Consider the following 24,925-nt stretch of genomic DNA (forward strand, 5'->3'; position numbering starts at 1 on the left):
ATTAAACTGCAGAATACTCTAGCTCCAGAAGGAACTTCCATTTTATCTATTGCCTGTAGCGTGAACATGAAAAGTTTCTTCAATTTCAACGACTTCAGAAGATGTCTAAAACACGTATCAGAGGCACACGGGCAGACACTGCTCTATCATCATAGCATGGCCTGTCAATGTTAAACAAAAAAGCAAGTTGATTGAGAGGAAGTTTTTTATTGTAGGCCACTGACACCTAAAGTCTGAATAGAGTGGCAGATGCGTGACTTTATGGCTAGGGTATACCTAGGCACTGTGTCAGGCAAATGAATGGCAAAGTTGAGGGTGCTATTTAACAGAGGGTCTCTTTCCAGGTGGTGAGTGGTTCTCGATTATTCATCATATCCTAGTTGATATACAAGAATGACATCTAGTACAGTTCTGGGACATACAAAAGCCCTAACTTGGTCATGATGCATTGGCAGTATGCATGAAGGCTTCCCCTGTAAATCAGCCCAGATCCACAGTCTGAGACTAGTGAAGCTTAGCTGCTTCTCCGGATCATAGGCCAACCAAAGAGTGGGTAGGAGAGGGTATGTACTGTATCTGGGCCCATAGTTGTTTATTTTTCAAATGCCGCCTACCTCTGTTCAACCTTGCAGGAACATTAGTAATTTTTTTAATATAATATAAAATGGTGTTCAGTGCCATCAAATTTGTTAGCTGGCAGAGAGCCAAGGCTTCTTCCCTTGATTGGTTGGATTCTGACTGCTGTTTGACAATATGATGGTTAAGTAAGCTGTCGAACAGGAGATTGAAGAATTAATGAATGTAGGTGATGCTTAAGCAAAGGATAATGCTTAAAAGCAAATATGGGCATGCTTATATTTGTCTAAATGGACAATGCAGTTAAAAAGGAAAGATGCGACATGAAGCTCCGTAATCACCGAGTCCAGTCAAAGATGTTTAAGCAATGTTACAATATAACCAATGAAATGACAGGAGCTCTTTGGTACTATAATTTTGTACTATCCTTTGTGATACAGAGAGGACTTTAAAAAAGAGGTCCTCACCTATGTGCCCTCTAAACTGCATGCTTGTTTGCATGATCACTCTGTCTCTTCTTTCTATACAGGAGCCTGATGGGCTTGGAGAAGACAACTTTACAAGATGACTTAAAAAGAGAACCAGAATGCAAGAGAAGTTAGAAGGGAAGGAGGAGCAGTTACATTAAAGATGTTGTGGATGCTTTTTCCAATGGCTTCTTTTTTTGCAATTTCTGCATGTGATTCACTAACTCTGACTCTCACACTATTTCTATATGTGCCACTACTGTTGCCGTTTGCAGCCCACACTCTCCCAGTCTATCCTACAGTCAATCCCATGATACCCACTCTGGAGTTTTTTCATCACAAGTCTAACATATTTCTATTTTGCACTGGGTTCAAGCTCTGCACACTGTGCTACACTCATTAATACAACATTCTGTGTTGCTTTATTTGCGGGTGAAGCACTACCCAGATAATTCTAGGACACCTCCATACTACAGAAAGGGTAAAACTGGAGGCTACAACCTGCATTGAGTTTGATTTTAAAGGACATTAGATTGCCCTTTTCTTCTGTTCCTGTGTCTCTAAAGTCAGCATAGATCAGGAGAAGGTCTATTCTCCCATTCACTCTCAAAAACCCCTTCCGCTTGCACTAGGGTGATTTCTGTTACCTCACAAATGTGTAGAAACCTGTGTTACTGGCTTTTGATGAAACCCCAGAGTGTGCAGGAGCCAAGAAGGCTGAGAGCTTTGTGGTTACTTCTGTGGTCAGCAGGTAGAGAAAATTCCTCAAAGTGCTGGACTTTGCAGCGTGAGTATGTTAAGAAAGAAGGAAAGAGGTGAGTATGGAGAGTGTCAATGATAAAGGTTTAAAGGCCAGAGTATTCCTGCAAAGTAGCATCTTTGTAGGGTTCAAGATACTTTTGGAGGCAGTTTCAAACCCCACAACCACTCATAAATGTACTCCTTGAAAGGTTGTAAATGTACGCCTAGAAAGGTTGGTCTAAGTGCGTCAGTAGGGGAGAAATTACACGTCACCACCATAGTTTATGAGACTTTGGCAGGAGGCGTTTCACTTCAAAAATGGGTTTCAAAATACAGATAAATAAATTGCAAATCACTTTTTTGCACTAATAATAATTCTGACGGATTGTCCACCCATGGACAATCTACCATGTGATCGGTAGGGAACAGACTTACACTAGGGAAAGGGCCAAAACCACATTTTTTAGGTTAACAAAGAGATGGAAAACATTGTTAAAACGTTCTGGGTTTTCTGTGCATGTGTCATTTAGTTCTGAAATGTATTCTGAAAAGTAAATTAACTCCCATGGTTACTAGATTCTTGAATTGGCAAGGTTAAATATGGGTCCCATAGTTTGCCACTGTTGTGAAGAGGTGCTTCAAAATGATGTAATTAGCTGCATTTCCATCATAGCAGTAAGAATCCAAGCTTGTATTCCAGTGCTGTGGCATAACCACGCTAAGTCCTGGAGTTGGGGCCTTTCTCCTCCCTTCGTATTTTCTTGATTAAAATGACACGTTTTCAAAAGCCTGTTCACAATAGTCGATGACTTTAAAACCCTTATGCAGCATATAAGTATAGATGAATAACTGAATAAGGGGAATGTTTTGCTTGTTGGGTTTCTGAATTACATCACAACTCGATCATTGTTGTTGTAATCTATTTGGTGTCACTCAGGACCACTTAGTGAAAAGCATCCCCCATTATTAACTGTTACCTATGTATAGTTCTAAACATAATGAATGCGTGAGTGCTGTCTTAGAGGGGTAGAAGTGTTCAATAAATAACCTCCTTTTTAATTGAATCTAAAATGTATACTTTGAGTTGAAGCCTTGCTAAAACTGCACTAAAATGCAGTGTTTTGCTCCCTTGTTTAGTTGCTTTGAGGGTAAGAAAAATTAGCTCTCGTTAGAAAATGCTTCCTCCAACTGATGCTGGGGTTTGCTCAATTTTATCACAAGATTGGAGGCTCATATTATGCATTCTTTTCTCACTTTAATAAATATATATAGCAGCCAAGAAAACTACAAATCCCAGAAACCCCTAGGAAAAAACTACCAAATCACATCATAAAGGGGACAACCAAGGGGACATCGAGTATGAGTACAACTATCTTGACTGAGAACAACAAGCCCTCTTTTCTTGCTGCTCACAGTCAAGATAAGTACTCTGCTCCAAATTTTAGTCATATTATGTTTTCAATAATTATATGTGTATTTAGTTGCATTTTATGTGTGGTAACAAAGTTTTCTTACCGTTTTGAGCCTTGCGCTCATTTCAAACGTTTGTAATGTTCGCCTTCCATTTCTGAGGCACTCTGCCTTGTTCACTGGCCATCGTCATGCGCTGCTCCTCACTCGCATTCCTGGCACTGGGCCTCCGGCTTGCGTATTTTCTTTGTCGCCTTGTTCCGACGCTTCCTTTTCACGCAGCTTTCATTGCCAAGTGTTCCCTTGGGCTCTGGGGGGCGTTTCAACCAGTTTCTCCATTGGTTGCTCCGCCTCTTTACACGCTCTCTCCTCCTAGGCTCTCATTTAACCCCTGAATGTCTCGTTTTTTACCTTGGAAATATTTATTTCTGTGTTCCCTTGTTTTAGTCCAGTTTTTCTTTATTATTTTAATTAAATTATTTTTCCTGGTTATTCAATATGTCTGGGGAGGAACAACAGTCTTTAAAAGATAATTTAAAGTCTTTTATCAATGACTCTGTGCAGCATGCTGTTTCAGTTTCCATGCTTGATAATTCAAACAATTTAGAAGTCTCTTTATCAAAGATGTTACAACCCTCTGACGAAGTCCCTTCAAAAAATGGAATGAAACATGTGGCACCCTCTTGTGTGCCTTCCAAAGGAGTTTCCATTCAATTTGGGCCACCCACCCGAGAGGCGACTCCCTAGGGGGTCCCTTCTTCCCCCCTTAATATCCTTGATCTCAGAAATACGGAGAGTGATTGGGATGATATTCTAGACTATGTGGTTTCTCACTCACACGTCAATGATGATGTCTTTGATCATGGGCCTTTGGAGAAAAGGCGTAAAATTTCTTCCAGTGCAATTTCATCCCTATCGTTGTTTGATGATATGGTTGACCATTTTGGGGAACCCATGTTCGACCCTACGTCAATTCATCACCCTAACTCTTGGGAGTGGTTCCCTACTGACCATGTCCTTGACTATATTTCCTTATTATTTGAGACATGCTTTGGATAAGTCCTCTAGGAACAAATTGAAGTCAGAGTGTCCAGACCATCCCTTCCTTCCAAGGTGGCTGATACTCCTGCTATTGATCCCAACATGCTGTTGTTTTTCACTAAGTTTAGGAAGGATCCCAAGAAAGGGGTTGATAGAGCCTGGTCTAATTGCCAGGACAGACTACTAGATCTTGTTGGTTCTTTAACAAGAATTTTGGATTTGGCCAAAGAGGCGAGAATGGAGGGGTGTCAAGTAGACCCTGAAGATCTTTCTAATTGGGCACAGAGAGCAATCTGCATGCTTGGCAATGCCAATGCCTATATTTCCCAAGAGCAACGCAAGAGTCTTCTGCTGAAGATTGACCCGAAACGGAGTTCCTTGGCTACAAAAGAAGAAGGTCCTAAGGCTGAAGGTCTTATTTTTGGTGACTCTTTCATTAAGGAAATGAGTATATATGTATCTACCTTTGCTTCTATCGATAAGGCTCAGTCTTCCATGAAAATAATTTTTAACCAACTGGTTTTTGGCAGGGCCAGCAGACGAAGGGGTCGTTTTGCCGGCTGTTATGCATCAAGAGGGCAATCCTTCAACAGAGGGTACCTCAATCAAGACTCCCAACAGGATTTCTACCAGGGGTACAAACCCCAGTTTTATCCCCGATGTTTCCATGGAGGCCGCAACAGAGGATTCAAACCCAAAGGAGATCAGGTCGCAGGTAAGAACTTTCAGTTCTGGCCTTCCTCCCGTAGGAGGCAGACTAGCAAGTTGTTTAAATGTTTGGTTATCTCTCACATGGGATCCGTGGATTATTCAAACTGTCCAGGGTTATTGCATAGAGTTATATCAGCGCCCCTTTCAGACTCATCTTCCCCAACCTCTTCATTTTTCACACGATCAGTTCCTTCTGGTTCAGGAGGAGATACAGGCCTTAGTAGCGAAACATGCAATAGAAAAGGTCTCCTTTGACCCTACAGGGTTTCTAAGCACTATATTTCTTGTACGCAAAAAGAACAACAAACCTCAGCCGGTCATAAATCTAAAACTCTTCAACAATTTTGTAGTGTACCATCATTTCAAGATGGAGACTATCCTTCATCTCAGAGATCTGCTACTTCAGGGCGATTGGCTGGTCCGTCTAGACCTTCAGGACGCCTATCTCTCGGTTCCCATTCATCCCTCTTACAGGAAGTTTCTTCAGTTTCAGTGGGAAGATTCTTTCTTCCACTTCAAGATGCTCCCTTTTTGTCTTTCTTCAGCCCCTTGGTGCTTTACCAAGATTCTCAAGCCGGTAATCGCCTTCCTCAGAGGTCAGGGGGTCAGGCTCATAGTTTATCTCAACAATTTTCTTATAATGGCCCAGGACAGATCCTGCTTATTGAAGCATCTGGAGCTTTGTCAGAACCTTTTGTTAAGTCTGGGGTTTCTCATCAACCCTCAAAAGTCGATCCTTGTCCCGGCTCAGCGGCTCAAATTCCTTGGCTTTTTAGTGAACACAGTCGATTCAATTCTTCAACTCCCTCAACAGAAGGTGGATTTGATAAAGAAGGAAATACGCCACGCTCTATCCATCCCTCTCTGTTCCCTCAGATCATTAGCCCTTCTTTCTTCCTCCATTCACGCCATTTTTCCGGGCACTCTTCATATAGACCTCTACAAAGACTAAATATCTGTCACCTTTGCAAGGGTCTCGCTTACTCAGATCCAGTCGTATTGGGTCCCGAATCCAGAGAAGAGTTCCTTTGGTGGCTCAGTCATTTAGATGCGTGGAACAGGAGAACGATTTTCTCTGCCGCCCCAGATCTTGTCTTAGAGTCAGATGCAAGTCTGACAGGTTGGAGTGCAAGACGTGGCAACTCTAGACTGGAGGTTCATGGTCCATTCAGGAGTCAACACTGCACATCAATTGTTTATAGATGCTTGCAGGTTCCTTTGCCATCCAGTCCTTTATAAAAGACAGGGTAAAGTGCACCGTCCTCCTGAGAATGGACTACCTGTCGGCAGTCAGGTACATAAACCGGCTCGGCAGTACCAGATCCAAACCTCTGGCTCTTCTGGCCAGAAGCCTGTGGGAATTCTGTCTCCAGTAGAACATTTCGGTCAGGGCAGAATATCTCCCGGCTCAAGGGATTGGCGACTTCATCCTTCTGTGTTCAATCATCTTTCTTTCATCTTTGGTGCCATGTCAATAGACCTCTTTGCTTCTCGCCTCAACACTCAGTCTCCTTCTTTTTTCAGCTGGAGGCCGGATCCTTTGGCGATAGCCACGGATGCCTTCCTTCAGTCATGGCCCAATTCCCTTCTCTATGCATTTTCCCTGTTTCTGCTCATTGCCCGGGTTCTAGCTCAGGTGCGCAGACAGCAGTCATCTCTGGTCCTGCTCACCCCTTTTTGGCAGTCCCAGCCTTGGTATCCAACCCTATTGGAAATAGCTTCCGATTTCCCTGTGTTGCTTCCTCCCTTTCCTGATCTGCTCTTGAATCCTCAGGGTCTTTCTTACACCGTGGTGTTGGAGAACTCCCTCCATCTCATAGCTTGGAGAGTTTTGGGGCTTCCTGGAGAACCCCGGGAATTTTGGAGGAGGCTGTCCATTTTATCCAGCAATCCTGGGCCCCAGGCACCCCAAAGGTCTACAAGTCAGCCTGGTTGGCTTGGTGTAGCTGGTGTTTGGACAGGGATTCAAATCCTATTCAGCAGATGTAACTTTGGCCGTTAATTTTATTGCTTCCTTGGCTTCTTAGGGTAGAGCTTATCGTACCATTAATATGTACAGATCAGCGATCTCTTCAGAGCATATAAGAGTGGACGGAAGACCTATTGGCGAAAACCAGTTGGTCTGTCGACTTTTAAAGGGAGTACGTTTTGCTAAGCCTCCAGCTCCTAAATACAATGTTATGTGAGATGCTAATGCTGCACTTCGCCTTTTTATTACATGGCCGGATAATGATGACTTATCGCTCAAACATTTGTCTGCCAAATTCACAATGCTTTTGTGTTTGGTATCTATCAAGCAAGTTTCTGATGTTAAAGCTCTAGATGTTTCCTCTTTTCGTTATTCCTCTTTAGGTGTTTATTTCCAAGTCAATAGGCGTACTAAGATTAATTTATCATCTGCGCATTACCCTTTTTAACCCTTGCAACCCAAATTGTGTGTTGGCAATTGTTTAAAAACGTATGTTTCTCGAACTGCAGATCTCAGAAGGTATCCCCTCTACTCAATTGCTTATTTCCTTTCAGAAACCACATAAGCCTGTGTCGGCCTCTACGTTAGCACGTTGGGTTAAGTGGCTCATGTCCCCGGCGGGTGTCTCGGCTCTTTCCTTTGACGCTCATTCAGTGACAGGGGCTGCGGCCTCTCGCGCCTTTTGGTCAGGGGCTAGTTTACACGATATTCTCAGATCTGCAGATTGGTCAAATGTTAATTCGTTTGTGAAGGCAGTTGCAGTTGGATGGAGTGAAGGGTCGGAGGCTGGCGAGGGATTCGCATTTGTTTTCTTCTCACTTACCGTGTTACCTAATAAATACATATCCTGGAGGGCTTACATTAGTCTGGAGAATCTTTACTCACCATTACACTGGCGACGAGCGCCTACCTCCGCCTCCACGTCACGGAATTACGAAGACACCGGAGAGACAAACCACGATTCCTATGGAAGGATTATCTTGCATTTCAGGTGACTGTTGGTGTTTTTCAGATCATTTCTTTAGGGGGGAAGGATATTAAGAGGGGTTTTCTGATGAAAATAAGAATGGGGTGTACAGGGAGTGGTTGTATGTAATTCTGGGGACTGTATGTAGTTGCAGATGTACGCAAGTTTCATGTTGTTTTGAAAAATGGGGAACGGTGGTACAAGAGCAGAGTAGCTTTGTATCGCAGAGGCAATGGAGAGGGGGAAAGAAAGGTGGACTCCGTACGGTTGGGTCCAGGTGGGAATAGTAGTTTTTTACTCATGAGTGATGAGGACCTACTAGATAACAGAAGGAGTGATGGACAGGAGAGTGTTCAGTTGCAATCTGAACATGGACAAGTGACAGAGGTTGATCTGTGTATGGGAGTGAATGAAAGGAATGTTCAAGCAAAAAGAATAGGTATGAGGACCCGTAAACCCCCAGGGTATTTACGTGATTACGTTGTGTAGTGTCTTTTGTGTTTACTCTTCATTATCCAAACAATAGGTGATATTTTAACTAGTGTGTATATAGTTGTAGTTCTTGAACAATGTTTTTTAAAAGTATGCACATGTTATATGTATGTACAGATTGTTGTAGTTTCATACAAAGTGCTTTCTAAAATGTGCTTTTGCTCAACCTGCAATTTTGTTTGTATCCTGTTCGGAGTATTCCTTTTCTGTTTATAAAGGAGGGGGATGTGTTGTGTAGAGGAATTCTCGGCATGCGACGCATGTCGAGAATTCTACATTCGAAGAAGGCTGTTGGAGTTGGACGGAGCGAAGGGTCAGAGGTTGGCGAGGGATTCGTGTTTGTTTTCTTCGTACTTACCGTGTTAGTTAATAAATACATATCCTGGAGGACTTACATTGGTCTGGAGAATCTTTACTCACCATTACACTTTAGAACATTTTATTGTAAACCTCTTGATCACCCGTTAGACAATGTGATATCCTTGCTTTGAACAAGCATAATATGAGCCTCTGGTCTTGTAATAAAATTTAGATTTTCCTAGACTTGGTGTCTGAAAGGCTAGATTTTATTAAAGACACAGAGGCGAGTATTATCCCACTGCTTTTTTATTAACCCTCCATGTTATTCTTTCCGCAGTTCCTCTGCCTTAGACCAGCACTGCTGCGTCCAGTTAATTCGCACTCAGCTTCTCTGTATCAGGCTCCGCCGCAACAAAGTTCCTGGTTGCTAGTTCCTCCTTCTTCATTTCTGATGGACTCCTTTAAGGATTTCTTATCTGCCCTTTTGACTTTGTACCTTGTTCTGATATGGCTCTCGGATTCTTCCTTTGACTGACTCTTGCAAGAAAAGAGGGCTTGTTGCTCTCAGTCAAGATAGTTGTACTCATACTCAACGTCCCATTGATTTTCCCCTTTATGATGTGATTTGGTAGTTTTTTTCCCAGGGTTTTCTGGGATTTGTAGTTTTCTTGGCTGCTATATATATTTATTAAAGTGAGAAAAGAACGCATAATACTCGCCTCCGTGTCTTTAATAAAATCTAGCCTTTCAGACACCAACGCTAGGAAAATCTCAATTTACTTGTCAATCAGAACAGTTTTTTCTTCATTTTGGTTAATCAGTACAGGTGTAATGGATTATTTAATTATCTGAAGTTTTTCTGTATCACTTTTAACAAACAAGTAGAAGGGTATTCAACAGAGAACGTAGAAGTTTATATGAGTTATGTTATATTTTGTCATAACATTGGTAAAGCACAACAAAAACCTCTGCAGGTGTCCTGGTGCAAGCCTGGCCATGAGTGTGTTGAGGAACACCAAGAAACAAGAGGAGTGGTGAAAGGCTGGAAGCCAGGGGATGGTAGGATTTAACAAGGTGAATTGCCTGAACTAGCAGCACAATAGAAACTCTAAGCTAAAGGTAAAGCACGAAATACCCAGGCTGGATTGCCCATTCTGACACTCTGGTATTTCCTGGTAGGCTGCAGGCTAAGCTGTTGTGGGGCTGGTTTGCACTTGTTTGCCAAGGCTGATTTTGGTTTCCAGTCGGCCAATTGCATAACCACCCACTACTAGATCACTGCCTGCATGGGCAGCACTATTTGCTTATGACCAAAGGACATGGGTAGGGCACAAGTCGGGAGTTAATGGTGGTATACAGAGTCCCCTCACTGTTTTTTGAGAGGGGACGTCGTTCCTCTTACACATGACCGAAGGATGCTACTAGGGGTGACCTTGTGCCCCAGCTGCATGCATTTACAAACACTGCAGAGGATATTTACTTACAGTTCACGCAACACCGCACAGTGCAGCAAAGCATTGCATAAATGGGAGAGAGCTGAAAAGCGCCCTGTCTACTAAGATATGGAGCTCTTCAGCTCTCTCCCTGCGCTGGCGCACTTGTGGCTGCCTAGTGCCAACACAGGCACCCTTGCATCATGGTGAAAGGGTACCTGAGTCCAAAGGCAGGATTGTTTTTGTGCAGAAAGGAATACCTTCCTCCACTGAAACAATCCTTAAATGCATTTTGCTGTTTCTATTTGTGCTGCAGTATGCAGCGCACGGAAAGAGGAAGTAATGAAGAGAAATAAATATATTTCTCCTCATTATGCCTGGCTCTGGGAGGCACAGCACTTCAACGCATTCCCAAGCTTACAAATCTTTGTAACCTGGGAATATGCTAAAGCACATGAGTGGATGCATGGGAATGCCCATTCTCTAACTAAGTGACGCCGTCCAGATGCAAAGTAATGCAAGGCAGCATTTTGCACTGCCTTACGTTACTTTGTATTTACTAAACCACACAAAGCCACACAAGGCATGGCTTAGTAAAAGCTAACAAGCATTTGCAATGCAATGGATCCCTCGTTTGCTTATGTTAGAACTGTTAATATTGTAAATTCCTAACTGGACTTTTCTTGCCACATAAATTGAAAATGAAAAGTAAAACAGTTGACATAAGTGAGCTGATTCAAAGCACTATGGCCGCCATGAGCATGAGCGCGAAGGAGAGACACAGAGGGAAAAACAAGTTCGCTCGCAGTCAAACGTATTGGCAAAAGTGCAATTATCCATGTAACAGAGTTGGTGTCCAAGGTGGTAAACAAATCGCCCGAAGGAGGGACAAACATAAAGCATTTACCAAAGATAACAAAGGATTTTTGAAAGGTAAGGCCACAAACGTGTGATAGTGATGGATGTGCGGTGAGTGTTGTTAAAGGCCCACAGATAGATTACAGCAGGTCAGAGTGCTTGCGTGCTCAACCTAAAAAGAATCTTTGCATCGGTCTATGCCATAAAAATGATGCAACTCTGACACAAAATCCTAGTAAATATGCCCCTAAATAAATATAACCTGGCCTCAGGATGTTTGTTAGCCTCCATCCCACTGGTAGCATTCTCTGTATTCGTGAAAGCAATCCAGTGGGGTTGTCTCTGAATCTATTTTACAGTAGTAAAAGAGAACTTCACTCTATTAACCCTTCTTTGACCCAATGAACTGCAAATGTGCAGGCTGTTTTGCTTTGAAGCTGGATAAAGAAAACCAGCAGAAAACAAACATGCATCTACACAATGATGGTCATGCCAGGGTAAATGTGGCGGTCCCACCACCAACGGGCTGGCGGTGCAGACCGCCACAATATGAGTGTGACGGGTTGGTCTCTGCCAACCCGCCACATCTCCACTCATACCGCCATGGCGGTCAGAACCGCCAGGCCGGAGATGATCATCTCCAACCTGGCGGTCCACAGAAGACCACTGGCGATATTAGGAGCCAGCCTTCTGACATGGTTTGCGCAGCGGTAGCACTGCCACGAAAACCATTGCGGAAAGGCTCCTGAAGACAGGGAGTTTCTTCCCTGTCACTGGTAGACGCCTTCCCCACCCCCAAGCAAGCACTAGACACCCTTTCCCCCATCCTCCACCCCCTTCAGCCATAGCACCCCCCTCCCACCACCCCCATCCCCTTTAGCCACAGCTCCCCCTCCCCGCATACATGCACAAGATACCCACACGCACCACACATGCACCCATTCACCTACACTCACATACACGCATCCATTCACACACATCTATACACGCATTCAAAACATTCAAACACGCATTCACAACATTCATACACGCATTTAAGCACACATCCATACATGCATACACACATGCATACACGCACTCACTTCACCATTCATACAGATATGCATACAACCACGCATTCACACATTCATGCACACACGCAGACATCACACACTCATACATGCACACAAAACACCCCCCACTCTCCCACCTCCCTCCCCTGTCGGACGATCACCTTACCTGTTCCGGGTACAGTAATGGGTGCTTCCACCATCGGCAGCACCCCACCAGGAGGTATTGTGGTCCATAATATGGCGGGCAGTTTTCTACTGGCGGGCGTTCAGGTGGTGGAACCGCCAAAGCGCTTCTGCCCGCCAGCACAACTACTGCCGGATTTCCGCCCAAAGTGTGGTGGAAATCCGGCAGTACCTATGATATGGTGGGCGGAAGACTGCCAGCACTGGAGGTCTGCGCCCGCGGCTTTGGTGGCCTTGTAAAAAGACCACCAAAGTCGTCATGAGGGCCTATGTTTTTTGTTCAAAAGCACAAACCCAGCACATTTCTACTGAGTTCCACACGTTTAACTTAAAAACAGTGTCCCTTTCAGACACTTCTGAGCTCAATTAAACATTGACATGTGGAAAACATGTATATGTGATTTGCAAAAAGTAAAGAAGCTAAAAAAATCTTTTCACATTTCTGCACTATCCTTTTGTAACACAGGCACGTCCAATTTTAATTGAGGCATATTATAAGAATATGACATAAAAAAGGGTGAGTCACTTCTTATGACATAATTGCATATGCTAATTAATCCCCCAGTAGTGGCCCGGCTGTGGGAGGTGCCGGCAGCGTCAATGTTGGTGGAACTAAGCAGTGCCATCACTGCCAATAGCTATCATCCTTACAACAAAAACCTTTCAGCCTGGCACTGATATTCTTTTACAAATAAATCCCTGCCCGTATTCACTGCCAACAGAGCCTAATGTTTGCCTACCCTGCTGCCCAAAATGCTAAAATTGGTTAAATCATTGGACAGGCAAACTGACCCTCGTACAAATGCACCACAGCCTTCGTCTGACAGGTGATCATAGCGCGTAACTGCTTTACATTCGGGATCACTTTTCCCACCCTCATGCCTGGCTTATAATCACTATCCCAGTTGCGAGCACTTTCTTTCAATATGTCTGCAAATGACTTCCAGGCCATTAGGCAGCAGCGACATCTGGAGAGAATTGAGCCAGCTGCCTTCAAGGGCCCCACCAAACCACAGCTCTCTTGGAGCCATTACTTAAAGCTAAATTCCTCATCCTTTCCCCTCGCCCTCCCGAGAGGAGGTGTTTGGTAGAAGTTCACGTTCATTTTCAAGAGTCTGAGGAGGGCTTGCCAATGATTTCTTTAACAGTGTCTAGCTACCAACATGTGTTTTCAATTGCTTCTCCTTAATCTTCCACAGGAGATCAGTCAGCAGATGTGTCTGTAATGATCTCGCTTCCAACGCCTTCTGCACATAAATGCATAACATGCATTTAGGTGGGGGGAGGGAAGGATGATGGGTAGATGGGAAGTACAACACCACAAAGAAAATATAGCCTGCAATGACGTTGGCATACCAGCAATACCTGAACAGTGACATAAGGGGGAACTTAATCAGTCGGTTTTTACTGCCTACATTTTTTCACTTTATTAGTTCTGTCTAAGTCATTACTCTGGGTGAGATTACTGTGGATGGCGTTTACTATGAAAGCCACAAAGGAAACAAAAGGTAGATCGAGAGGTGAACTCACTAGCTGGATACCAACCCAATTGGATACAATTGGCCAAGTCTTTTCCCAAATGAATAAGAACTTCCACATGCTGGGGATTACCAGCGATCGTTGGTAGTTAAGCATAACCAATGTTTACTTTTTGCCAGGTCTGCAACCACATTTTCATAGGCAGCTGACTGAATTAGAGAACCAAAATGATGTTGCGGGACAACATTTTTTGTCATCTTTATGTTCCAACCACTCACGAACAAAGCAACATCTCATTTTAGTTTGTTGGAACTGTAACACCAAACCCGATGACACAATAGCCAATTTAGACGTATAGCACAATCATGAATGATCATGTTATCCGTAGACCTACCTATCCATCAACTTTGCTAACTCGCTGCTCAAGTAGAGGCACCTCTTCAACATCTCTTGCACTTAAAAAATCATCTTTGCCCCCTAAATGGATCTGTGCCTTCGGACTCACCAGCTTGTTACGCCATTCAGTCAGGGGGTCGCACAAGTTTGATAGATGATATCCTAATCAATCTGGAATCATGGTGCCTGTTCAATGACCTTGTAATTGAACAAAGAATTGAGAATGATCATGACCCGCTGATAGTATGCCTAAGTGTTCCCGCAAGGGTTAATTTGAACACTACTCTTTTCCCTGATCTGAGGAAAAGTGCACTACAATTACAAACAAACAAAAAGTCTATTATATGGTATCAGTACAGTAGATCCTGCCTTGACAGAGCCCTAAACTTCCAGAAAAAAGTGCTCAGGCACTACCAGGAGTTAAGAGACTTTAACAATCCAGTGATCATTCCTAGATTGCCGTTGTGGCTTGCGGGTGTTAAAGGGGGCGGGATGGGGTAGCACACAGAGGGAGTGGGGGGCTTGGCGGGGATGAAAATATTAATAAAATGTTTAAAAAAATATACACTTACCTGAATGCCGCTCCACGCGCCGCTCCTCTGCTGGCTGCAGCCAGGCACAGGCTCCCAGCCTGCCCTGCGGCCAATCCTGACGCTGCTCAGAGCAGCTTCAGGATTGGCTGAGAGCACCCAGCCAGGACGCTCCCAGACAGACTGGGAGCCTGTGCAAGCTCTCTCTGGAGAGAGCACTGTGCACATATGTGCGCATGTGTGTTTAGCCAGCCCGAGATGGCCAGCCAAACATACATGTGCTTTGAGGGGGAGTGCTCACACTCATCACCCCCGTGGCCACACCTCTTTCAAAGAAAAAGATAATAAACAAAGGATAATAAACCTAATTTATTATCCTTTTCTTTGAAAGGTTTTGCAGCTTCTGCTGCTGGCAGGTTTGCAACGCTCCTCCGTCCTCATGGAAGAGCCACCCCTGCTAGATTGGAAACTTTAATTAATTTGTCTTGAAGGCAAGGTGGTCGACAACCAGAACCTGGAAGTAGGCATGTCAGCAATTGTAACCCCTTGCACAAGGAATGGTTTGACTAGAAGTGCAATAAGCTAAAATCTGCACAATCATTGGCATTGAAAACAAGGAACGACAAGGCTGATGGGGAAAACCTCCTAAAAGAACTAAGGCACGAGTGCAAGTATCTTGGGAAATATAAAAAAGCCACATACAAGTAAAAGCCTGGCAGGCACTCATTGAACCTCTTATAAGCAAGAAAACCAGGCTCTTCTTGGAACTAGTAAGGTGGGGATCACAAGCCATCCCAAGACATTTGGAGAGCAGTTATGCCTGCCTCCTGATTCAACTATTTTTCAATGTTATACATTCTACCAAGCTGTAGAAACCCTAGTACTGATGGAATAAGACTGGGAAATAAAGGGCAACAGAACAAAGAATGCCTTATGAGGAGACTCAGAGTATTATACTATTGCGCTCAATAGAAATTAATTCAATAAATATGGAATTCTCTGAAAGCGAAGTTTGCCTAGGAGTTCTTAGCTAGAAACAAAACAAGGCCCCAGGTCTCTACCAAATCCCAGTGGACAGGTGTAAATCAGAGCTTATTTCATAAGTACCTATTTTATCCAGAGTTCAATATGCAATATGGTTCCAACAGAGGGTAATGGCATCCTGGAAATCTGCAAAAGTTGTCACCTTCACAAGAAAAGATCTCGGGATGATCCCTCTAAATATCGGTCAACCTCCCTGCTCGATGCAGTAGGGAAAATATATGCAAAGCTTTTGCAAACCCGCCTAGATGATTGGTGGTTAAGTGGCAATGGGATCATCAACCCATCACAGGTAGGTTTTCAGAAGGAACAATTGACCAAGCAATAACATCAGTCTGAAATATACCTGCATCAAAAAATCAAAATTATATATGAATTTTATAGATCTAAAAATGGCATTTGATACTGTAAGCCATGAGATACTTTGCCAAACATTATCAGCCCTGGGCTGTCCAGGAAAACTAGAGTCAGCTATCAAGCTAATATACAGCAATAATACTTCATCGGTCAGGTATGAACCAAGATGCAAAATTCTTGAAAGCATCAGCATAGATGTTGGGGTCAGACAAGAATGCATTCTGGTGACAGCTTTGTTTACCATCTGTTGTAGACTCCTGTTTTAGTAACAAGACTGCTGGATTTTGGACAGCAGCACCACCGACCATGGGGGACTGAGTCTGATCCCTCCCCATGTAACAGTTGTCAACCTAACCTTTCCGGCTAGCTAGCGGCATCTCACCAGTAGAAAAGGTAAGGGGTCTATCGCATGACACTCAGACTCCTCAGGGAAGTCGTGATGAAACAGGTCATACCCCTTTCTCTCAGTTATACTAGTCTCATACATGCAAAGATAAAACAGAAGCAGGATATTGGTTCAATAGGTTTTTATTGAAGCAACTGCAATCTATGTAAAAACGCATGAATTGCAATTATCAGGATAATGAAACACAGCATTATTACAGCAGTGACCAGGAAAGTGAAACACAAGAAGAGCCCCACAATATTGTCACAATAGTGTGTCTAACATGCCTACCTACACTACTAGTTTCTACATGAGAGCAAGTAGACGTGGTAACACTAATCCACCCTTCTGGTCCCGGGAATGAAGCCCCTCTCCCATACCTGTGATTAGAGGTGAAGAAGAGGTCTGTTAGTCTGTTGGGAGTCATCTCACGTATACAAAAAGGAACAAAAGGGTTTCATCAGAAACTGCGACGACGTGCAGCATGAGATGGCAAGCTGGTTGGAATGCCCCCTCTAACATGGTGTGGGCAGTGTGATGTTTTATAATAACATATATTTTGTTCTAAGAACTGCCCTGATGTGACAACTCATATTCTTCTGTATAGAGTAGGCAATGTACTCTTTGGACCAGCAATACCCAGTAAGTATTGTGTGCAGCCTTGGGTTGAGCATGGGATCAAAATATTATGCAAAGAAATGAATAACAAATTTTGCTTAGAAGGGCAAATGATAAAATAATGAAAAACATCTCCACTAAAATGAAGATTTGCTAAAATAATCAAAGGAATAAAAGCGAAATGCAACTAGGTGACAGGACACAGGCCTCATGACCAGGGCTAAATAACGTGCTAAAACAACATCACAACACATCTTTATCAATGATATCATAGACTACCTGGGGGCCCTAAATCTTGAGGTACTGGTTAACGGAGGTGAAAAAAATTGCAATTTTGCTTTTTGCCAATGATGCGTTGCTCCTGTACCATTCAAAACTAGCTTTGCACAAGCTCCTAAAGGCTACCGAAAATGTTTGCAACAAAAAAAACCTACAGATGAATACTGCGAAAACAAAATACATGATCATAAAAGGCAGCCCTAAACTAAGGAAACTCCTTTAAAATTTGTGGAACCCAGCTGGTTCGGGTCCTCCACTACCATCTACTACAATTAGTAGGGAGTACGGTTTAACTCCAAGGTGGCACGGTCAGCCCAAGTACTTAAAGGAGAGGTGACATTTAGTCACTATGCTGGGGGTGTACTGAGCTTTGCTAAAAATCAGAGGAACAGACTGATTGGCTCCATCCTTGAAGCCCACAGAGCCCTTGCAGCTGTATGGTGCAGAGCTGTGAGGCTATAAAAATATAGAAGGGTTGGCCAGGGCAAAGAACCACTTTTTACGTTGCTTACTTCTGCTTGGCCCTGGGACCCCTATGGATGCATTCGGCATGAGCTAGGTGTCAGATCCGCTGAGCAGTATTCAGTGTGCTAGCGCAGATGTTTTAATAAAAATTATTGAGTGCTTATGTATTCTGAATAATAAGTTTGTGTAGAAAATATAATAACGTAGAAAAATAATGCACACATTTGAAAATGTGATTACGAAGAATGGCCGTCAATGTTAACAAAATGTACTAAACAATGATTTAATATTATGAAATGTTGAATATATGTTTGACTAATGTAGTAATATGTCATATTAAGGGTTATGCAGTAAGCTTTAGCTTTATTAATTGTAGACTTTAACTTAGCGAGTGTCTTGGCCTACTTCCGAATGTGAAAGCTGTATTTCTTAACGTTTAATAAAATAGCTGTCCTACAGAGTTAAACTGCGATTTTCCATTTTGCATTACGTGCTTGTAGCTGAGACTTGCTTCTCATGAGAACCAACTGCTAGAAGATGATGTTTTTATTAATGTAACATTATATGTGTAATGTGTGTAAGACTGATTTTCCCAGGACAAGAACAATGAAGATACTGACTAGAGTGGAAGCTGCAACAATATTGTTACCTGACAAGCCGAATGATGAGGACATTGCAAGACAACCCAACCAACGACATGCGAACAGAGTAATATTAGAATTCATAGATTTGGGATTTTAGTTCTATTGGACAAAGTGTGAACATGCGATTAACTGACCAACAGGAATTTGGGAGTTAGTTTAGGTAACTTTGACTGAACGACTCCACAGGGAGAAGACACTGCCATTGTCCATTTTCTTGGTGGCTGAAAGGTCAATATTTCTTGTGTGTCTTGACAAGAGGCGTGCTTAACTTTAATGCTTAGAGACTTTGCGTTTTCTGAACTTTGATGCTGAATCCTGATGACTTGCCGATCGACTGATGTCCTGAGGACGAAGACTGACTCTGCTTTGCTGATCCATACTGAGAATAGGTATTATAACCTATCTGAAATTATCATGCATATTTGCTATTTTTTCTAGGTACCAACTGCATTGTTTTGATAGAGCCACAGTTAGATTTTTTCCTAAATCTATGTTACTAAATTGTTTTGCATGAAGCCCAACATGCTGATGCTTATCTGGTGTTAATTAAGGACCCTCACTAATGAAATTATGCTACTAAAGATTAATGTTTGATTAATTTCTCTGCTAAACTTTATATATGCTATACCATTGATGCAGCTGCCTTTGTTATTGATTTGCACCATAACTTTAGAATGTGTTGTAGTTCAAGTTTTGATGAGATTAAATTTGTTCTGCTGCTTTGGACAGCCAGTATTGTTTCTGTATGTGTTTCATTTGAAATTGAGATTAATCTACATGACCTTAGCATTGCTAATACAGGGAAATAAATATTCTTATTTTTACTGAAGGTGTGGTTATTCATGACTGAAAGGTAATTGTGCATGACAATTACTGACTCCATTGATTATTGATGTTATTGATTACTGCATACTCAAAATGAAGTTGTAGAAGGAGTGTGCGTACTCCGCAGTGTGAGAGTAGGGAAGTTGTCGAACTTCACATGTGTGGTGCTTTGTGCTAAAAAATTGTACACGTGGTTGTTGATGTACGGACCCTGCGTGGTATAAGACTTCGGAGTATATTGAAAAGTGTATGAGACACTTGGTTTTATTTTGCAATCTTTTTGGTTTAGTAGGTTGATCGGGCATGGTCAACAAGTCGGAGTGTGAATCAAAGGGAGTGAAAGAAAATTTCAACTGAGATTTGGCGAGTCCTATGTGCACCAGGACAGACCCATTGATCAGTTGAGAATAAAGTTTGCGGGTCCAATTTTGCTTGCAAATCTGGGAGGCCAAGAAAGAAGGAGTAGCTATAAGTGCGGGAAGAGCCACCAGTGAAAAAAAATCTGTAAGGTTTCTGAAGCGATTGTGCTACCTTTCCTGTAGTAAGCCAGCAGATTTCTTTTTGGTTTGGGTTTTTGATTAGTGCTCGCAATATTTGCATTAGTTCATGTGAATTAGAGTTTGGGAGGACAAGCCGCAAGACTTTGTCAGCTGCAGTGCGTGTGAGTGTGACGTCATTGGAGCGACGCTGGGATAGGTCGGTTAGTGAGAAGGGTCGCACACGGATTGGCAGCCGTCCGTGAGAGGCAACTGGTTGAGAAAGTAGGTGAAAGGAATCTTGGGATTAAAAGTCACTTCCTGATTTGATTTTGAATAACATAAAAGGTAGAAAATATTAAATTTTTCACAGCTTTAATAAGTGCCCTAAGAGGATATACGTATATCACAACGAGTGTAGGCACAGCCAGAAGGCACACCAGCTTACATTGTAATGGAAGAGAAGGGTGTTGCGCCATGTCTTTAGCGAAAGCAATGGTGCAAATTCGCAGAGGAAGATGGGAACTTATCATTTCTTACAAATGAGATGTTCAATTTGAGGATCTTGGAGCATTTAAGGATGGTGCTATATGAGTCGAAGCCCCTTCCGAGACCAGCATAGTTGGAGGCATTAGCTATTTGGGAGCTAGTAACCAGACAGCAATAGCAACTGAAATTCGAAAGGAGGATGAGAAAGGCAGAAAAGACTCTAGCTGAGGCTAGATGGGACTGTGTTCAGAGAGTTTGGAGGATGGAGACTTTGCAAGGGATTAGGGGCCAGATGTTTTTCCCCATTCTGTGTCTATGGGAAAAAGTGTTCGTACATATGGCCCTAAGTTGTTTACAGCAATTATGCAGGAGAATGAGAAGGAAGGAAAGAGAGCTACTGGGAAAACTAATAAAAGTAAGTCCGAGAGTAAGGAGTCTAGAAAGTCTTCAACCGTAGAGGAGGAATCGGACAATGATGAGTTTATTACACAGTTATTGTGAGATCACCTACCACCTTATACAGTACATGAGAGTGGTCCAAGTACCAGTGCTGATCCCGCAGCCCCAACACAGGTTAATGGGACAGTGAGTCCAGTGCAGATTAATGCTAGCCTGACGCAGAACGTGCTGCAGAGTGGTCTTAACATGCCTACAACTCCTGTAGTACAAAATCAGATACAACCGCCACAGGTTCAGAGAATTTACCCTGATGTGCCCATTATGGAAATAACTTCGAACTTAATGGTGCCAACGGAACAGGTTTACCCGAGACCGATATTGGTTCAGACTGAACCAACTCCAATTTTACTGCCCCAAGTGCAGCCGCGGGTAATGCCAGGATTCACTCCAGTAACAGGGACACAATCAGATATGACTCCGACGATGAATCAAAATATGGGAGTTACTCTCCCGCAGAGAGTAAGTGCCAGAACAGCCCCAGATGCTATATGGCTACCAATTACTGTTGGTCCAGTGGTACCCCTATTTGCACAGAAGAAACCTACTGTACGTGAACAAGGGGGTAATGACCCAGAATATGTTGAGGGGAGGACATACTGAAAATGTTCAGTTAGTCTCTCCTGTGGGACAGACTTTTGACCGATCAAGACCATTGTTAGACCCTAGGGCCAGATGTATCAAAGCTTTTTGCATTCGCAAACAGTGCGAATGCTCGTTTGCGAATGCAAAAAGCCATTTCAGAATGTATCAAAGGCATTCTGAAAGCAATTTTAAGGAATCCCTAAAATAGTGACTCATTAAAATTGCGACCCTGTTTAGAGAGTCGCAAATTGCAACTCTCTAAATAAGAAATCACAAATAAGGATTCCCTATTTGCGATTCTAAAGCACATGTAAGAAGCAATTCCTTAATGCGAATTGGGCATTAAGGAATTGCTATTTACCACCAAGTTGAACTTGGTGGTAACCATGTGCAAATTTAAAAAATGCATTTAAAATGCATTTTTAAAATGTACATGTAAAGCACACATGCCCTTTTGGCATGTGTGCAACTTACATGTCCTAAAAACCTTTTTGGGGTGCAGCAGAGGGGGCTTTAGGCCCCCAGCACCCTGGGGTTTTGCATTTCCAAAATTGCGATTTCCAGTTAAGAAATCGCAATTTTGGAAATGCAAAAAATTCGCAAATATGGGCTTACAGGCCCATAGGTGCGAATGGGTCCGGTATCGCAATTTGCGATTCGGTAATAGCATTTGAAATTTTTAAGAAATCGCTATTACCGAATCGCAAATGTGATACATTGCATTTTGCAAATCAGAAATAGCGATTTCTTAAAAATCCCTATTTACGACCCGCAAAAGGCATTCTTGATACATCTGGCCCTTAGTCCTTTTGTAGCACTTCCAGATACTATGGCAGGGCCAAACGTTAGTCAGAGTTTGAAATTATTGACATCGCAGACTCCGAATGCAGTTGCACAGCAGGTACCACCAGCTCAAGCAAGTAACATTTTGTTACATGGATTGACAGCTCAGCAGTTGGCTGAATGGTTAGACAAGCTGAAAACCTCACAAAGTCCTCCTAAGGGAGAGGAGTATTTGAATTATACTAGGTAAAGCATGGAAGCGGGTGAACTCATTGAGGAACAATGGGGGTGAATAAGTTAGAATCCTACACAAAGGTAGAATTGAGATATTTGTGCCCAAAAATTGCGAGAGAAGTGAGCAATGTACATCAGAAACTAGCAGACTTGCCATAGAAGTACGGCATAGAAATAGAGAAAACAAAGCACTTGAAAAGGAGTTACAGATTAGATTTTGAGGCTAAAGATTTTGAACACATGAGATCTGCTGGAATGAAGGTACACCTTAAGGAATTGCTTCAAAGTGCTCAGACCTAGGGAGCATTAGCCAAATGGGAAGGAAGATGGGTTAAGAAAAGAGACAAGAGAAAAAGGGATTCTTTGGAGCTGACTGCAAATGTGCAGTACGATAAAGATCCAGTGAAAAGTTTACCAATGAGAGAGATTCCAGGAGGGACTTTTGTTCATGTCCCTTGGAGCAGAAGTTACATTCTGTCATTTATGAATGATTATCCAAAATTGAGAGAAAATCCAGAAGAGTGGTATCAGCAGACAGACAGGTATGTGAAACTTGCGAAGTGTTTGTGGGAAGACTTGAACACATTACTAGAGATAGTGGTTCCAGCTGACTTGTGGATCGAGTGTAAGAGGAGTGTAGATTGGCCAACAATTGAACCGGAGTGAGACAAGAATACAGCTGTACCGTCTCCTGAGGTAATGAAATATTACAATAAGGTGATTGAATTTTTTAAAAAGAGAATTTCGCCAAAGAATATTGATTGGCAGAGGATTGACAGGACAGCCCACGAAGCAAAGGAGTCGATACATGCGTATTATGAGAGATTTTTGCATGCGTTCAAGCATCACAGTGATACAGAAACAATTGAGGTGAAAGACATGCACCATTTTGTGTTCAGATTTGTGGAAGGATTGAAACCTGAAATTAGCCAGATGATTAAGAGTCACTTGATTTGCTGGTAAGGAAAGCTGATTGATGAGGTGTTGCAGTATGTGAAATATTGTAGTGATGAGATTAGGTTGAAGCAGAAAAGGTTGAAAGAGAAGGCGATGGTGATGCAGATTAAAGCAGCTCAAACAGGAGTGCAAGATAATTTTTTCACAGCAGTAACTGCAGCAGCAGCAGGGAAACATGATGTTTCAGCCCCAGATGAGAGGTAGAGGTCGTGGAGGAAATATGGCTCGTGGTCCAGACTTGAATACTATAGTGGTTCAGATTGATTGCGGAGCCTTTGGACATTGGAAACGGGAGTGTCCAATGATGGTGCAGGAAGGTATTGTTCAGCAGGGTAATGACATCAATTCATTTCAGAATGTGAGAGGACTGAGTGTGAGAGGTCCTAATCCAAATTTTCAGAATACTGTGAATCAAGTGCAGAATTGTCAACCCATGCAGCAGGTGCTAATGCCACGTGTACAAATGTCACAGTTGCAGCCAATGCAACAGCAGGTTCCCATGGTACCTAGACAGCAAATTCAATTACCTCAAGCCACGATGGAACAGTAAAAGATGATGCTTTCTCAACAGGTCACATGTCAGAGGCATAACCAAAGTAGTAACACAGTACACCAATTCCAGTTACACAGTGAGAATAGAATAAATGATGAGTGGACGTGTGTGCTTGCAACTTCCTCAAAAGTAGATCAAAGAGGTCCCTATGTGAAGGGAAAGATCATGGGATACAGAGTTTCATTCTTGGTTGACACGGGAGCTACACGCTCAACAGTGAGAAGTGTAGAAGTTCCAAATTTGCCCCTTTCCGGTAGAACCGTTCAGGTTGTGGGAGTATCGAACCACTATTTGACAAACCCGATTACAGACCCAGTTCAGGTTGAGATTGGTAGCTTTCAGTGATTGCAAAAATTTGTAGTCTACGGTTCCCTACTGGGATGAGACTTGCTGTGTAAAACGAGGTGTTCGATTACTTGTTCAAATAATGGAATTGAGATTCAGACGAATAGTGATGATGAAGATGACCAAGCCCCAGAGATAGTGTTTGAAACTACAAAAGAGGAGTACCCTCTGATTGAGTTTTTCCTGATGTTCACAGTGAAAGAGCTTCATCCTGATCTGCAGGGAACGGTTAAGGAGAAAGTGTGGGATCTGACAGGAAAAGAAGTAGGTTTGATAAAGGGAGTTGAGCCAGTCAAAGTTACTGTGAAACCGAATGCAGTTTTTCCTCAACTTCTGCAGTACCACATACTATAAGATGTCCTCATGAAAGTAGCCCAGATAATTGCAGACTTTGTAAAGCAACGGGTTCTGAAAGAAGTATTGAGCAGTCCATGTAATTCACCGATAATTGTTTTGAAAAAGCCCTGTGGAAAAGTTCGAATTGTTCAGGATTTGAGAAAAATAAATGAGATTGTGGTCAAACGCTGTCCTGTGGTACCAAATCCGCTGAGATAATATTTCAGATTCCATGTGATGCTGAATGGTTCACTGTCATTGATCTCTCATAAGCATTATTTTCTGTGCCTCTTCATGAGGATAGTCAATTTCTCTTTTGCTTCATATTCCTGGATCAAGTTTATTGCCTGTGCAAAATTTCTCAAGGATTTTCAGATTCACCTTCTATATTCAATCAGATCTTGAAAAGTAATTTGGAGTCGTTGGAACTGCCTTTCCAATCGACCTTGGTGCAGTACATTGATGATTTGGTGATTGCATCCAAAACAAGGG

The 24,925-nt window shown here is 42.7% G+C and overlaps 1 long non-coding RNA gene across 1 annotated transcript in view; it reads left to right on the top strand.

The window, feature by feature from the left end:
• Positions 1-1,210, top strand: part of LOC138297302 (uncharacterized) — a 33,709-nt gene extending 32,499 nt beyond the window's left edge. Inside the window, exon 3 of the long non-coding RNA XR_011204009.1 lies at positions 1,106-1,210. This is a non-coding gene — a long non-coding RNA (uncharacterized lncRNA). The remainder of the gene's footprint in view (positions 1-1,105) is intronic.
• The last annotated feature ends 23,715 nt before the right edge of the window (positions 1,211-24,925 follow it).

This window comes from Pleurodeles waltl, chromosome 5 (assembly GCF_031143425.1).
Source record: "Pleurodeles waltl isolate 20211129_DDA chromosome 5, aPleWal1.hap1.20221129, whole genome shotgun sequence".
Lineage (NCBI taxonomy): Eukaryota > Metazoa > Chordata > Amphibia > Caudata > Salamandridae > Pleurodeles > Pleurodeles waltl.